Source organism: Empidonax traillii, unplaced genomic scaffold, assembly GCF_003031625.1.
Source record: "Empidonax traillii isolate 1590-97213 ecotype Southwest subspecies unplaced genomic scaffold, ASM303162v1 scaffold1709:size70798, whole genome shotgun sequence".
NCBI lineage: Eukaryota > Metazoa > Chordata > Aves > Passeriformes > Tyrannidae > Empidonax > Empidonax traillii.
The window spans coordinates 3,422-8,669 of record NW_020956902.1 but is presented as its reverse complement, the minus strand read 5'-3'; the positions used below and the strand labels follow the sequence as shown (position 1 = coordinate 8,669).

The 5,248-nt window shown below is 48.8% G+C and overlaps 1 protein-coding gene across 1 annotated transcript in view; it reads right to left on the bottom strand.

Moving 5' to 3' along the window:
* Positions 1–5,155, bottom strand: part of DYRK1A (dual specificity tyrosine phosphorylation regulated kinase 1A) — a 63,647-nt gene extending 58,492 nt beyond the window's left edge. Inside the window, exon 1 of the mRNA XM_027908431.1 lies at positions 4,868–5,155. The gene's annotated coding sequence lies outside the window, so the exon portion shown is untranslated. The remainder of the gene's footprint in view (positions 1–4,867) is intronic.
* Positions 5,156–5,248: the final 93 nt, after the last annotated feature.

Below are 5,248 nucleotides of genomic sequence, written 5' to 3'. Positions count from 1 at the left end.
GGTGATCTTAAAGCCCCTTCCAACCCAAACCATGGCGTGACCTATAAAAACTCTGATTTTACAGGGAAGACAGAGATCCCCACGTGCAGTCACACACTCAGCGTTTCCAGGAACGCTCCTTCCCTGCCACGAGCCCTCAGTTTCTGAAGGCACACCGTGACATTGATGGGAAAGTCACCCCGAGTACAAGAGCACAGAGTTCCAACTCCGGGAACATCTGACCGTGGTGAAAAATGTGCTTCGAGCTGTTATCCCACAACACTCCCCTGGTGTTTGTTTGGAGCGTTTATGGGGAACTTCTAGAGAAAGGAAAACTACCAAGATCTTCAAGCAACAATCCCTTCTTGTCAAATGAACAAAGAGATCGATATATTTCAAACGCCGACTCTGTCACAGCGTTTAAATTAACGCCCGAATTATCCACAAGTTGGAAGGAGTAACAGCAGAGAAGCCAGAATGAGACACCAAATTATTCCCTGCCCAGAGTGGATGCTCTATGTTCCAAGTGGATCCTCAGCAAAGTCAGTGAACAGTTATTACAAATTTACGGAGTTCACAGGAGCACAAATTATGATTTGAACACAGACAGGGATACAGGATTTGGAATGAAATGTGTGTGAAGCCAGGAAATAAAAAAAAAAAACAAAACAATGACCAAGAGGGTTTGGGGACACCAGGATTTAAAAGGCTCACTGGCAAGTTCAGTTTAATCCTTAAAATGTATTTTGTCAACTACTCATTCTACTAATTTGATTTTTTTTTTCCCCAGTAACTCATCAAAACTCCCTCTGAATTTTTTTCCCGTCGTATTTTGAAGGAATAACTTTGCCATCAGAAATCAATTTCTACATTTCCATTCCTCTCTTACTTCGCCATCCAAACAGTTACTCAAAAGAAAGAGGAAACTTTTCAACACAAAGAGGTATTAATGTATTATTAACTATTCCTTTAACTGACTCACAACACAGTCTATTTTTATTTGCCTCTGGGGGAAAAGGAAAAGGGGAAAAGAAGAAAAAAAAAAAAAAGAGAGAACCAGAAGGGCTTGGAACTTTATGTAACACATCAATTGGAAGGTTGGTTTCTCACAGCTGGGACAAAACTGACACTTATTACTGGAGTTAATTTAACTTTCATTTACTGGGTTTCACTTTCAGGTGTTTGGTGCTGCTCAGCCCCTGGGAACTTTGCAAGGGGGGTGTTTACAAATAAGTGTATATATATATAAGTGTTTATTCCAATTCCAGAACCATTCCCTTGTTTTCCCAAAGTGCCACACGGAGGGCTGGAATGCAGCTGGTTTTGGCTTCATCCAGGGGGACCCAAAGACTTGGGAGGCTCCAGAGTATTCCCAGTGTATGGACACGAGCAGGGCTGGCTGGGAACTGTGTCCCACATTTCCCCAGCCCTTCGGGGGGGGATTCCCCCTGAAAATCCCACTGGACAGGCCATGCTGGGGTGAACAAGGGGATGATACAGTCCTATTTTCCTGGTGGGTAAATACAAACCTCTTGTGAGGGAATGAAATCCACTGGGACCAGCAAAACCAAGGGACTCCTTTTTCCAGTCAGGCTTGGAGAAAACAAAACCAACAGGCAGAATTTTCCCTTCCTTCCCCAAAAGGGTTGAAAAGATGGATAAAAAAAAACTGGATTATCATTGCAATTCTACTGTGTGTTGTGTCACCTTGAAGAGCCAGCCCCAGGTAACTCTACATATAAAGTTTCTGTGGTATTTTGAAACCATCTGTGGACTACATTTCCCATAACCCTCCTCCTGAAGGGCCCATGGAGGTGAGGAAGGAAAAGTAGAGTATTCCCCTTCTCTGGAGGATTTTTTTTCTCCCCTCACAAGGAAGGGAGTTTGCTCAGAGAGGGTTTTGGTTTTTTTTTTTTTTTTGGTGTTATTTCAAATAGTCTTAGAGCAATAAAGAAGTCTCACTGCATAAACATCAGACTTCTTGAAGTCTGAGTAGCAAAAAAAGTTATTACATAATTTTATTTTTTTTTAAACAGATATTTCTTACCAACCTCTTGGTAAAAAAAAAAAAAAAAAAAGAGATGAAACTGTAAACTTAACAAATAATCTTTTGTACTGGGTTATAAAGACAAAAGCAGCAGTTCTCTGTAAATAATCCTATTCTACAACAACAGATCTATTTACAAAAGGATTTCAGAAGTTATACAAGTCTCTCGTGCTCCCTCAAAACAAAGGTATCAGAAAGTTTTTGCCTTCACTTTGGAGAAGAGCTCCTCAGATGGCTTTAAAAATTCCTATTTAAAGGCTGAACTTGCACCAGGCTGCCATTCTTACCCAGAAACATGAACTGGAACAACAACTTTCAACCTACAGTCCCACAGCCACCTGAAATACAGAGGTCTTAAGAGGAATGCCTCAAAAATAACCTAATTATAGCAACAAAAATTGCCTTTTCTTTGGTACTGGTAAGTTCTGGTCTCCAAACCACCACCCATCTGAGCTCAGATGAAGCAGTAAAATGCCACCATGGCAAAGAAAGGTTCAGTTTTTTTTGGGGGGGGTGTGTAACTCCTCTCCTCACACCCCACATGAGCAGGTGGTCCAGTTTCAGGCACAATCTGAAGCTGAGGCACATGTCAGCAAATATGTCCTAATTAAAAGGCACTTTGCAAGCTCAGACAGGGCACAGTTTTTCCTGGGCACCGGTGGTGTTGTGCTACTTTGTTTAAACTCTCAACCCGCTCGCAGGAGTCACTTGGGGCCGTCAGGTGCCGATTCCCAGCCCACACAACCCCCCCAGACCTTAAAAAGTGATAAAATCCCGGTGCCTGCCTCGCTATTTCCCACAGGGAGGAGAATCCTGCCCGTAAATCCACGCTGAAACACAGAAGTCTTGGCTGCTATGAGGTAAAATTATCCCTGTTGTGGCTTCTCTGTCACTGCCCAACGTGGGGGAGGGGATTCCAATGACAAGTCCTAAATCCACCCAAGTACTGATGCAGGAACTGTAACAGTTCCTGCTCCTGTAACAACCCTCTGAGCCTGGAAACAATATTTAAACTATTGTCCTTTTGCCCTGCTGGTTGGAGAAATCCCCGCTTTTTATTCAGTTTTGAAGGAGATACACTTGCTTTGCCCAAGGAACGTGGCAAAGCCATGAATTAAACTCAATAAGCTTCATAAACTTGGAGAGAATTTTTTAATTTGCAGCAGAAAATGTAAATTTAACACTTCACACACATATTCGACTTCAGACTGCAAATAAAAACAGTCTAGTTCTAAATAATTCATGTAAGCCAAAAACATGAAGCGTAGCCTACAAAAGTATCTATATATACACACAGCAAATATATATAGATAATAGTTAACAAATACTAGCTCAGAGTTATTTCCAGTGTTATTATTCTAATTCTATAAAGTATAATTAATTTTCCAAAAATATCCAACCTACAGAGGTTGGGGGAGGGGGACCAGGGAGAAAAAAAAAAAAAAGAGAAACAAGTTTACCAAAACTTTTTAGGGCTACAGAGTATTTCAAGGAGGGAAGGTAAATTCTGCTTGGCTACAGGCAGGGAATTCAATACTACCAGAAACCAAACGTTTGCTTATTTATCATCAGATATCATCTGTGTGTTCTTCAACTCCACACACCTCTCCTTAAGGAAAATGTAAGCAAATACCAACAAGATCATAAAAAAAGTTGTGGACTTGTACAAATCCAGACCCCTGTGATACTAAATCCACCTAAGTGTGACTGTAGGGACCCCCTGGCAAAAGTTAACAGGACGCTCTAGTTCAGATTAAACCAGGATGGCTGTCAAAAACACGCTTGTTGATTTATTCCGTAGCCAGATATTCTGCCCTTGTTAATTTTAAATAACAATAAATGTTTATTTCCCCCATGACTGGGGAGTAATAGGAGAACTAAATAAGAGCAGCAATGTAGATACATGATCAAAGAAACCCCTATGTGGTCCTTGGCCGGGCTGAACCCAAAACTTCAAAGCTGACCCGAGATTCAAAAACGCAACAATTTCGAAATTTCGAAATCCAGGACTTTTTAATTGCGTTTCGTGATTCCTTGGCGGCGGGAGGGAGCTGTGGCCGCTCCAGAGGAGCACCCAGTGTACCCGAGGAGGGCTCCAATTCCTCCAGCCACACAAAGCTCAGCCCCTACAGGGCTGCGACCAGCTATTAAAACACGGAATCCCAGAATCGCTGAGGCTGGAAAAGCCCTCCCAAGATCATCCAGTCCGCCCTGCGCCCGATCCCCCACCGTGTCACCCGGCCCAGAGCACCCAGTGCCACCGTCCAGTCGTTCCTCGGGCACCCCCAGGGATGGGGGCTCCGCCACCCTGCCCGGGAAGCGCCGGTGTGTCCCTGTGCCTGTGTGTCCCTGCGTGTCCCTGCGTGTCCCTGTGGTATTCCCAACGCTGCTCCCTCCTCCTCCTCCCCGTCCTCCCCACCCCCCACCGGCGGGATGACAGGCACCTCGCTCAGGTAACTCCTTCCCCATCTCCCCCTCCACCTCTGCCCACCTGCCCACCCTCGCAGGTGCCCGGGCCATCCCGACCCTGCCCTACAACAGGTGATGCTCCAAGTCCCGCCGCCCTCCCCGCGGCCGGCCCGGCCCGAGCCCTCGCACCCGCCCACCGCAGGGCGTTGCGCATAACACCGAGCGGCTCCGGGCGAGCTCCCCTTCCTCCAGCGCCGCTGCCGAGGCCCGGCAAGGCAGAGCCGCGCCGGGAGCGGGGAAAGGCCGCGGGGAGCGCAGGGGCGGGCGGGGATGGCTCCCGCTCTAAGATGGCAGCGGAGCGCTGCGGCCCCTCCGCCGCGGGCCCGGGCGAGGCGGCCCCGGCTCGTCCCGCGGTGCGGCGTTCTCACTCACCCGAGCGGCGGCTTCTCCCGGGGCGAGGCCTCCTCCCTTCGGCGGGGCGAGCGGCCCGGGCGCGTCCTCCCGCTCTTCCCCCGCCCGGGGGCCTCGGCGGCGGCGGCGCCTCCTCCTCCTCCCTCGGGCCGCGGCGGTGGCCGCGCAGGGAAGGGGGGCGCGGGCGGCCCGGCGGGTCCCCGGCCGGGCTCTGGGTGTTCGCTGCCCTCACAAAATGGCGCGCGGTCCAAACCTGCGCAGCGCCCGGCGGCGGCTCGGCCTCGCCTCGGCTCGGCTGCGATCGGCGGCCTGAGCCCCGGCCGGGAGCGCGGGGACAGCGGCGGGGGGAGCGGGAGGAGGAGGAGGAGGAGAGGAGGAGGAGGAGGAGGAGGAGAGGAGGAG